This window comes from Lithobates pipiens, unplaced genomic scaffold (assembly GCF_037356315.1).
Source record: "Lithobates pipiens isolate NorthernLeopardFrog02 unplaced genomic scaffold, aLitPip1_a1.2 Scaffold_13, whole genome shotgun sequence".
Lineage (NCBI taxonomy): Eukaryota > Metazoa > Chordata > Amphibia > Anura > Ranidae > Lithobates > Lithobates pipiens.
In genome coordinates, this window is record NW_027507718.1 from 120,018,177 (window position 1) to 120,030,274 (window position 12,098).

Genomic DNA, 12,098 nt, shown 5'->3' on the forward strand with positions numbered 1-12,098 from the left:
AACTAAAAACCATCAAATATCAAATTATGGATCAAATCAGAAACAAGTTATACATAAAGTTGCGCTAGATATACGTGAAATCTATAGTGAAAAAAGTAATAAAACTCAGTATAGATTATATATAAAAAAAAAACACCATATGAGAAATTCAATCAAAAAAAGTCCTTATAACAAAGAAATCCTGGTTCTAACTAAAGCCCCCAAAAAATTGTGAATAGGGAAATCAGTCCTTCTCAAAAGTTTGATGAGACCTTCCTGGTTTTGCCAGTATCACTTCCAGACCGGAAAAAAGTTGGACTCTTACTGCAATGGATGGACTCCAAACCAACGGAGTCGTTAGCGCTGGCAGACAACCCTCTGCAGGGATCACAGATGCGTACTCCGTTCTCACACGCCACTGAGGGTGTGAGTACGTGCGAATCCTCCGAAAATTACCAACATGGGCCGAATAATTCCGGAACCAGACGATCGTCCTGCTTTTGCTTTCGGTCGACACGAAGGAAATAGGCAAGGTGGCCGTCCAATCACTGTGAGTTTCTGGAGTTATCCAAAGCTCTCCAATAGGCTGTCATATACGAAGGTTTTTCAGTGAACAAACCTGTAGTAAGACATAAAACACTCGGGCCGCCCGGCCACGAGCGAAGGGAAGGGGAAAACAAAAGTGGACTCCGATCCTGAACGTACCGTTAAACAATCGACAAATGTATTAGATAAAAATATATACAGCAGACCAGAGGTATGACTCAAAATGGGCAGGTTATAATGAATAAAAAACCGGTTAAATTAAGAACAAATATACACCCGTGCTGGGGAATATTCTAAACGTGGTGGTATCAGCACAACAGCCCAGGGCTGTATGTGTGTATTTTTTATCATTGTATTTAGCTGTTAGCCTGGAGTTCAGCTTCAACGCTGGGCAAGTTAAAGCCACTAAACCTTAGAGCAGTGATAACCTTGGCACCCCAGATGTTTTGGAACTACATTTCCTATGATGCTCATGGACTCTGCAATGTAACTGACCATTATGGGAAATGTATTTCCAAAACCACTGTGGTGCCAAGGTTCACCATCCCTGCCTTAGAGTATGATTTAAAATATAATCATTGACCAAATGCATCTGTTTTGCCTCTGGTTTTTATATAATTTTAAATGTTTTTAACAACGTTTTTGCACAGGTACCTTCTGGTGTTTTTCTATATCAACCTTAAAGATAAATTTCAGGCATGAAATATTTTTCTATAAATACCTTGGCTGGCATGCTGCAATGTAAACACAGAAGGTAGGCTGCTCAGCACAGGTGGCATTCAGAGAATTATCTGCATTTTCTGAATTAATGCAAAGTGTTTTTTAATTGAAGAATACTTGCACTTACCCAATAAATGCACACTGCTACTTCAGTTATTTTCAGCGGCATCAACCAGGTGTGGTATATTCATAGTTACATTTGTCCGAGCTAGAGCAATGTAACTATGTAAAAATATACTGTACTTTGCCTGGATTTCTATTTTAACCTCTACCTTTGTTGGTCTAAGTATAGTGGTGAGTGCAATTGCTCAAGGGCAACATTTAAATGCTAAAGAGTTGTAGAATATACTGTGGTGTGGCTTGGGATCCTAACCCATCCTGCAGCATGGTACTAGAAAACAATTACCACCCTTGAAATCTTAAAACTTGGTTTAGTAATAAAGGTTTAAATTACCCCTGATTATAAGTAAACAGCAAGAATAGAGTAGTGACAGGACTCTTGATTATTCCACTACAGTTTAGTAAAGACAGAAACAAAAAAAGAAGTGCAAGAGGCTATACTTGGAAACATGCCTGATTTAAATTCGATCCAGCAATACTGCTCCAAGGCTCCTTGCAGCTACCCTCACCAGCCTTGGAATCCAGCTAGTCCCAGTGACTTTCCCATGTTCTTTGTTCTCCATCAATCACAAAAGCTGGACTACCACATGCACAGTAATCTCCTGAAACCCTGAAGTACAATACATACAGATTTATAGATATACAGTATCTGTGTTTTGTAGTAACTGTGTCCCAAATAATTCCTTTAAAAGAGATGAGATCATCTAATCTGATAAAAGCCATGATTTTATGAATGGCATGTCTACCATTCTGTGTGTCCCCTGCTTGGCCTCTTTGCACGTATAGGAAGGAGTTATTGTCTCTCTACTGGGATTGACATGTTTTCAGGGATCGCCTAAACGTGGCTTGAGTAGGAGATAGACAGATTGGGGTAAGGAATTCCAGAGGTGGAGATGAGCATGGGCGGTGGTGACTAGGTAGCCAGAGAGCAGGAGGTCTTGTGTATTTTAAGGTAAGCTTAGTGATGTAGGTGGGGACAGAGTTGTGGACGGCTTTGTAAGTTGTTGTTATGCCGTGTATACACGACCAGACTTTTCAACATCAAAAGTCTGACGGAATGATTCCGGCAGACTATTCGATCGTGTGTGGGCTGCAGCGGACTTTTGATTTGCAAAAGTCTGACAGACTTTAGAAATGGAACATGTTTCAAATTTTTCCGCTGACAAAAACCGATGCGAGGGCAGCTATGGGCTACTGGCTATGAACTTCCTTATTCTAGTCCGGTCGTACGTCATCACATTCGAATCCGTCGGACTTTGGTGTGATTGTGTGTGGCCAAGTCCGTTCATTCGGAAAGTCCGTCAGAACTGTCAGAACTCCGTCGAAAGTCTGTCGGACCTAAGTCCGGTCGTGTGTACGCGGCATAAGTGTTATGAATTTTATTTATTGGGTGAGCAGAAGCCAATTATGGAGTTGTCAGAGAGGGGTAGCAAACACTGAATGGTTGGTAAGATGGATTAGTCTGGCAGCAGCATTCATGATGGACTGAAGGGAATAGCCTATGTAAGGGTAAGTCAATGAGGAGGGAGTTGCAGTAGTCCATATTTCTCCCAATATGTATACCCGTGAGCCCATAACACTACCCCACCAAACCCTAAGGTGAGACAATAATGGAATAATCTTACCGCATTCCATTGAATACTAGGTTCATATTTGGTAGTCTCTGTGGCAATAGCATGTAGTCCAATGCCAAAACCATGCACAATAGAAAAGTATTGTCCCATATCGTTACCCACCTCTGCATACAGTAGGGTTCTAGAAATGCATTTGTTTGGAGACAGGGAAAATTTGTATTTATATAATCAGTGTTTTGAGGAAACGTCAAGTGTTTTGGTATGGGTTATAGAGCAGTAACTGCTTCCCAAGCACCTTTTCTTATTATTATAAAGAAAGAACACAGGTTTTATGATAGATTTTTATGGTTCATTTGAGATTCCCCCACTTTTCCAATAATTAGAATTGTTCCCAGGGCTGTAGATAGGAGGAGGGCTAATCTGATAGCTAATATTGTGCACAGTGGCTTAGTAAACCATGATCTAATGAGGGTGGATAATAGGGCTGGATGTGTGGAATGCGTCTGGTGACAATGACTGATAATCAGCAGAATATTTCAGGTTCTAATATATGCAGGACTGCAGGCTGGCTGCTCTCAGGGGGGCTCACCCAGACGTGACCCTATAGGCTGGGACAGAGCGTGTACAACACCTCTCAGTCATGTTCACATGCAGTCTTAATAGGGGCTAACTAATGAAAGGGGGAAGGGTACTTTTGGCCCAAAGGCTGCTGTCTGCACTGCATTATTGATGGATATCAGTGTATGTATTAATTTCCTGAAAGTCTGATAACAGTGGTGCTGGGTTATAGCTTATTTTTACCTTCCATCTATAAAAGTACATAAGGGCACTATAAGTATATATTTATCTACATAAAAAACAGGTTATATTCCACCTATAGCAGTAAGATAGTGTACGTGCCAAGTTAAAGTAATAGACACAAAACTTAATAAAAAAAAAAAATCATGTCATTCCTAAAAAATTTATTTTTTTCCCTCGATCATGCTCCACCTATTAACCTAAAGGACAATAAATAAATAATAATAAAAAAAATTCAATGTCCAGGTCAAATACAATGGGATAGTGCCCTCCAGTGGTGGAAAATGAGTAAACCTCTATTGTAATTTGCTGTCCTTTCCTTAGCATTCGCAGCTTTCTTTGATCATTTAAATATAAACATGTCCTGTGGGCATTAATACTTTTTTGTTTTGAAGAATAGTGGAATGATTCGATTTGTCCTTTCATTTTTTCAATTTAAAAACGGTGTATAGAAGGGAACATATTGAATCTTTGTACATATTGGCAGGCAAATAGGAACTGTAATATATATATTATTATACAGGATTTAGGTCAGGACATAAGGTCAGACAGTAGGGAGTTGCAGTAGTCAAGGCGAGAGATGACCAGCAAATGAATTAAAGTGGTTGTAAATCCTAACGCCACGTACACACGACCGGACTTTGAGGGACAAGGTCCGACAGACTTTCGACGGAGTTCTGACAGAGTTCTGACGGATTTTCCGAATGAACGGACTTGGCCACACACAATCACACCAAAGTCCGATGGATTTGAACGTGATGACGTACGACTGCACTAGAATAAGGAAGTTCATAGCCAGTAGCCAATAGCTGCCCTCGCGTCGGTTTTTGTCCGTCGGACTAGCATACACACGAGCGGATTTCTCGGTAGGAACTGGATCCGGCGGAGTTCTGGCGGAAAAATTTGAAACATGTTCCATTTCTAAAGTCTGTCAGACTTTTGCAAATCAAAAGTCTGCTGCAGCCCACACACGATCGAATGGTCTGCCGGAATTATTCCGTCTGACTTTTGATGTTGAAAAGTGGTCGTGTGTACGCGGCATTACAAACCACTTTGACCTACAGGTAAGCCTAGATTAAGGGTAGAGAAGGGTTGAGATGACGTAGGTTTCTGCGGGTAACTTTTAGGGGGTTGGAGGGAGAGAGTGCAACTAATAAGGTGGTGATCAGAGAGAGGGAATGGATAGTTAGAGAGGTTGCATGGAGTGCAAAGGTGCAAAGGTAAGGGAAAACGAGGTCAGATTAAATGGAAGTGGCAGGAGTGTTAGTATTAATAGGAATGTTGAAGTCACCCAGAATGATTGTGGGGATTTCAGAAGAAAGAAAGTAGGGTAGCCAGGCGGGGAAGTCATCAAGAAAGGTTGATACTGGTCCAGGGGGCCTGTAGAGCACAGTTATCCTTATGCCGCGTACACACGACAGGACTTAAGTCCGGCAGACTTTCGACAGAGTTCTGACGGACTTTCCGAATGAACGGACTTGGCCACACACAATCACACCAAAGTCCGACGGATTCGAACGTGATGACGTATGACTGGACTAGAATAAGGAAGTTCATAGCCAGTAGCCAATAGCTGCCCTAGCGTCGGTTTTAGTCCGTCAGACTAGCACACACACGAGCGGATTTCTGGGTCCGGCAGAGTTCTGTCGGAAAAATTTGAAACATGTTCCATTTCTAAAGTCTGTCAGACTTTTGCAAATCAAAAGTCCGCTGCAGCCCACACACGTTCGAATAGTCTGCCGGAATCATTCCGTCAGACTTTTGATGTTGAAAAGTCTGGTCGTGTGTACGGGGCATTAGAGAAACTGGAGTGAAAGACTAATTCAGTGTGCTTCAAAAGAGGAGAGTGAGAGGGAGTTGGTTGAAGTACATGGAAGGTGTTATGTGGGGCTAGGATTCCGACACCTCCTCCCGTACGTCTGGGGGAGTGAGTCCAGAGAAGACCACCATGGGATAGGGCAGCAGAAGACGCGGTGTCAAATTTGTGAAGCCGGGTTTCGGTAATGGTGAGTAGATTGAATGAGTTGGCAATAAAGAGGTCATGGAGAGAGGTGAGTTTGTTGCAGACAGAGCAGGAATTCCAAAGGACACAAGAGAAAGGGAGTCTGGTCTTGGGAAGACTAGAAATAGAAACTAACTTGTGTTGATTGCGGCTGCTGCCAGAGGGTGCAGGGTGATGGGTGCTTGGAGTACAGTTAAATGACGGAGGCCCAGTGTTTAGGTATATATCTATAGAGGTTAGGAGAAGCAGGAGGGTGAGGGCGCTAATATGGGAGTGGGATTTATATGAAGGGACATGCTCCAGGTTCCTGGAGATTTTTTGTGTGTGTGGATTTAGAATTAGCAGGAGTTGATAGGTGCAGTAATAATGAGTGGGCAGCAGTGAGGGTGATATATATATATATATATATATGCTGGGGAGGTGAAAGAGAGATAGTTTAAGGATAGAGGACAGAGCTGTGAAAAGGAGGGGCTAAACAAGGTCACCTGATGTCTGTGTGGTGTTTTCAAAGTATTTTCTTGTGTTCATTTGCTTTGTGCACTTTGATTTGCAGAGTCAGAAGTGCTCCCACTTATAGAAAAAGCCCCAGTTGCAAATGCTTCTCTTAAAAGAAGCTTATATTTATACTGATAGGGATGGGGGTGGGTGCATTTCAATTATCAATTGTGAGGTAATAAATGTTGGCTGGTTAACAGGGCAAAATTCTTACTTCGGAAACAGACTAGCAAGAGGGCACTAAAGTTAACAGGCCATAATTTTGGGTAAGACAAGGGAGATAATAAAGCATTGTAATATGAACAGGTCTACAGACGGTTAAGCAAATATACCATAGCAGCAATTATTAAATAGACATAAGCAGACAGATAGCAGTGTTTCAGTTTTTGGGTGGAGATGTTTCAGTAGCACATGCCAGCAATTATATGTGTGTGTCTTCTCGCAAACTGCAAACGGGACTCCTTATGACTTTTTTTTTTTTTCAACAATGGCTTTCTTCTTGCCACTCTTCCATAAAAGGCCAGATTTGTGGAGTGCACGACTAATAGTTGTCCTGTGGACAGATTCTCCCACCTGAGCTGTGGATCTCTGCAGCTCCTCCCGAGTTACCATGGGCCTCTTGACTGCTTCTGCTTTTGATTAATGCTCTGCTTGCCCAGCCTGTCAGTTTAGGTGGACAGCCATGTCTTGGTAGGTTTGCAGTTGTGCCATACACTTTCCGTTTTCGGATTGGATTGAAGAGTGCTTTGTGAGATGTTCAAAGCTTGGGATATTTTTTTTTTTTTTTTTTTTATAACCTAACCCTGCTTTAAACTTCCCCACAACTTTATCCCTGACCTGTCTGGTGTGTTCCTTGGCCTTCATGATGCTGTTTGGTGGTGGAATTTATTTACCAATTAGGTGACTTCTGAAGGCAATTGGCTCAACTAGATTTTAGTTAGGAGACTGAATACAAATGCGCACCACACTTTTCAGATATTTGTAAAAAAAAAAAAATTGAAAACCATATGATTTTTTTTTCCACTTCACAATTATGTGTCACTTTGTGTTGGTCTACAACATAAAATCACAATAAAATACATCTACATTTTTTTTTACACATACATACACACACTTTTTTTAATTTAATTTATTGTTTATTGTTTCTACCCAGCAGGAGGTGTCTTCACTCACTTCCTTGTACTGGTTTACCAGCTTTTGTTCAGTAGCTAAAGCTGCAATTTGTACACAGACACACACTATTGAGAACCAATTGCTCCACCAACAACTAATAGTAGTGCAAGGACCTACATGATTGAATACAGAATGAGTGGAAAGTTTTATATAGATTTTTTATTTTACATAGAGAACGTAGAACGTACAAAGTTTGTAAGCAACATGCATGGGGAGCTTAAGGCCCAATCACACAAGACAACTGGCTCCGTGCCCTGTGCAGGGGCATCTTTTCCTGGCATGGGGATGCAAAGGTATTGTGTGCATCCTTGTGCCAGCTCCCCATTGTGATCTATTGGGACCCATGGCTGGACAGACACAGTATCCCTAATGACATGCAGGTAGAGGACCCTGAATGCACACAGTGCGAGTTCAAGGACCTGCACCTGCATGTCATATTGGGACCACTGGGAAGTCGGTACGGTGATGCACGCAATACCTGTGAATCCCCATTCGGGGAAACATTGAGCTGCTCGGGGCACGAAGCTAATCGCCTGTGCCAATGAAGCCTTAGCCTTGAAGTCATTAAAATTCAGGCCCAAGTAAAAATGTGAAACTAAGCATCTTCCAGTGTCTACGCTAGGATCTTCACTTTTTTACATTACACACCTTGGTAAGATTGTTTACATTAACCCTTTTCTGCCTACCACCTGTATAATAATGCTCATACACATTGATCCATGCTGGAGATATGTTAATAAACATCCATATTTGTTTAAAGAAACCAAAATCAATTCCCATTGTGCTTGTGCATGGCTTGATTCTGGTTCAGAGCCATTTTCACCTGTAGCTGTGTCTGCCCCATATTGGCACTATAGAGTAGCTATTTTAGCAAATACAGTGGGGCAAAAAAATATTGAGTCAGCCACCAATTGTGAAAGTTCTCCCACTTGAAAAGATGAGAGAGGCCTGTAATTGTCATCATAGGTATACCTCAACTATGAGAGACAAAATGCGGAAACAAATCCAGACAATCACATTGTCTGATTTTTTAAAGAATTTATTTGCAAATTATGGTGGAAAATAAGTATTTTGTCAATATCAAAAGTTCATCTCAATACTTTGTTATATATCCTTTGTTGGCAATGACAGAGGTCAAACATTTTCTGTAAGTCTTCACAAGGTTGTCACACACTGTTGCTGGTATGTTGACCCATTCCTCCATGCAGATCTCCTCTAGAGCAGTGATGTTTTGGGGCTATAGTATACAATGTGATTGATTAACCACTTCAGGACCGCCGTATTGCCAATGTACGTCAACACAATGGCACAGGCAGGCACAATCACGTAGATGTACGTGCCTGCCTTTTAGCGGGTGGGGGGTCCGATCGGACCCCCTCCCGCTAGATACGGTGGTCCCTTTCGGTGCCGGAGCGATCCGCGATGAGGGGATGGCCGTTGGTTTCTGGCCATCCCCTCTCGATCGCTCCTGGCCAGTGACGAACTTCCTCCCCTGTGAAAATGTAAACACAGGAGGAGGAAGTGATGTCACACTCCTCGTGGCGGTCTTTTTGAACCGGACAGCGAGGAGTGAAGACGTCCAAGTAAGTGCACCAACAGTCCACTGACACATAGGTACACACAGGCACACATTTCACCCCAGTCACCCCCCGATCACCCCCCCGATCGGACCCCCGCCCCCCCCCCAGTCACAGTGTCACTAATGCAGTGTTCATTTATTTATTGATCACTACATTTAGTGTCAGTTGTGACTGTAAAAAGTGTCAGGGCAGCTAGTGTTAGGCCCCTTTAGGTCCAGGGTAGCCCCCTACCCCCCCCCCCAATAAAGGTTTAACCCCTTGATTGCCCTCCCAGTTAACCCTTTCACCCTCTTTTACCAGTGTCACTAAGCGATCGTTTTTCTGATCGCTGCAATAGTGTCACTGGTCCCGCTAGGAAGCTAGTTTTTTTTTAGGTTCAACGCCAGGTTTTTATAGCGTTGGGTACCCCGATATATAACCTAATAAAGGTTGATTGCCCCTAGAGTTAACCCTTTCACCAGCGATCGCTGCATAAGTGTCACTGGTGACGCTGGTTAGCCAGTTAGTTATTTAGGTTCCCCGTCAGGTTTTTATAAAGCTTCAGGTACCCCCATATAAATACCCAATAAAGGTTTTAACCCCTGATTGCCCTTAGTTAACCCTTTCACCAGTGATCACCGTATAAGTGTTACGGGTGACGCTGGTTAGGTAGTTCGCTTTTTATAGCATCAGGGCACCCGCCATTTATTACCTAATAAAGGTTTAACCCCCTGATCACCCGGCGGGTGATATAAATTTGGTTTTAGGGTCAGAAAGGGTCTGCGTCGCCCCAGGCAGTGCTAGGTTAGTGCCAGTACCGCTAACACCCACGCGCAAAGCATACACCTCCCTTAGTGGTATAGTATCCGAACAGATCAATATCTGATCTGATCAGATCTATACTAGCGTGCCCAGCAATTTAGGGTTCTAAAAAAACGCATTGTTAGCAGGATCAATCCAGATACCTGCTAGCACCTGCGTTTTGCCCCTCTGCCAAGCCCAGCCCAGCCCAGCGGAAGACACTGATCTGTCAGATTCAGGCTCAGAATACGAACCTGTAGAGGACAGCGCCTCCATGTCAGATAGCTCTGACGACGAAGAAGAGGTCCCTGCTAACGTCAGGCGTACCCGACCCCGATTTTCTGATGTTGTTGAGGTGCAGGAACCGCAAGTCCCTCGTATGGAGTATAGAGCCAGTACTAGCGCCGCTCATCCTTTTGGTGAACTGGCAAGCACCAGCGGCCTAGTACACCCTGGACGTACATCCAGCACTGCAGTATCACGTGGTGACGTGGCGAGTCCCATAAGTGCAGTTCAAGCTGGCGAGGTGGCAAGCACAAGTAGTGTCCCGCTGCCACCAAAAAGAAGACAAAGACAGGCCCGTCGTACCCATAGTGCCCTTCCTGCAGAATTCGCCTATCCTAATTGGGTGCCCACCACTTCTGCAGAACCCGTACTTCCCCCATTCACTGCCCAACCCGGTATTCAGGTGGATACAGATGATTTTACGCCACTCGATTTTTATTCTCTGTATCTCACAGAAGATCTCTATAGATCTATTGTGGACCAAACCAATTTATATGCTGGTCAACGCATCGCCGCTAATCCCCAGTTGCCGTCTCTTGCCAGAGATTGGAAACCAGTTACGGTTTCCGAATTTAAGACGTTTCTGGGCCTTTCCCTCAACATGGGCACACATAAATTCATGCGGATGCGGGCTTATTGGTCCACGCATCCGGCTGACCACATGCCCGTGTTCTCTAACTCCATGTCCAGGAAACGATACGAGCAGATCTTGCGGTTCTTGCACTTCAGTGACAATGAACTTTGTCGTCCACGTGGAGACCCTGAATACGATCGGCTCTACAAAATTCGGCCCCTCATAAACCACTTCAACCAACGTTTTGCAGACTTGTTTACTCCCCAAAAAGTTGTCTGCGTTGATGAGTCCCTGGTTAAGTTTACTGGTCGCTTGTCATTCAAACAGTACATTCCCAACAAGCGTACCAGATACGAGGTCAAGCTCTATAAGTGCTGTGACAGAGCCACAGGCTATGCATGGAGCTTTATGGTTTATGAGGGTAAAGATAGTTACGTAGAGCCGGAGAACTGCCCTGATTACATAGGAAGCGCTGGCAAGATAGTGTGGAAATTGGTGTCACCCTTATTCGGAAAGGGGTACCACTTGTACGTGGACAACTATTACACCAGCGTGCCACTGTTTAGTCCTTTATTTGATAATCAGATTGGAGCATGTGGCACCGTGCGACCTAATCGCCGGGGCTTTCCCCAGCGGCTTGTAGATTCCCGTCTTAGGCTGGGGGAGAGAGCCTGCTATCGGTGTAATAATTTGCTCGCTATGAAGTGGAGGCATAATAAGAATGTTTTCGTTCTTACCTCCCTTCATGCAGACACGACGGTCCAAATTTCTACGGCGACTGGTATTGTGGAGAAACCCCTCTGTGTCCACGAATATAACAAAAATATGGGAGGGGTGGACCTCAATGACCAGATGTTGGCGCCGTATCTAACTTCCCGTAAGACCAGACGCTGGTACAAAAAAAGTGTCTGCTTACTTATTTCAATTGGCTTTGCTGAATGCTTTTGTGCTATACAAAACTTCAGGCGGGACATTAACCTTTCTTTTCTTCCAAAGAGAGGTTGTCACAGAGCTTCTGTATCCAGAGGGTCCTGTACCTCACCATTCCCAACCAAATGCAGTAAGCCGGCTGCATGAGAGGCATTATTCTTATGTCCTCCCGAGTACCCCTACCCAACGAGCCCCCCAAAAAAGATGTCGTGTCTGTAGCAAGCGCGGATATAGGCGTGACACCCGTTCTTATTGTCCACGCTGACCTGGCAATCCTGGTCTTTGTCAGGGTGAGTGTTTTGAACGCTACCATGAACTAGTGAAGTATTAGCGTAGGGTACAGCATTTCACAGGCTAGGCACACTTACACAGGGTCTCCCAAGATGCCATCGCATTTTGAGAGACCCGAACCGTTACAGTTACAGTTCAAAAAAAAGTGTATAAAAAAAAAAAGTTAAATAAAAAAAACAAAAAAAATATAAAGTGTAAAAACCAAAAATAGTTGTCGTTTTATTGTTCTCTCTCTCTCTTCTCTCTAATTT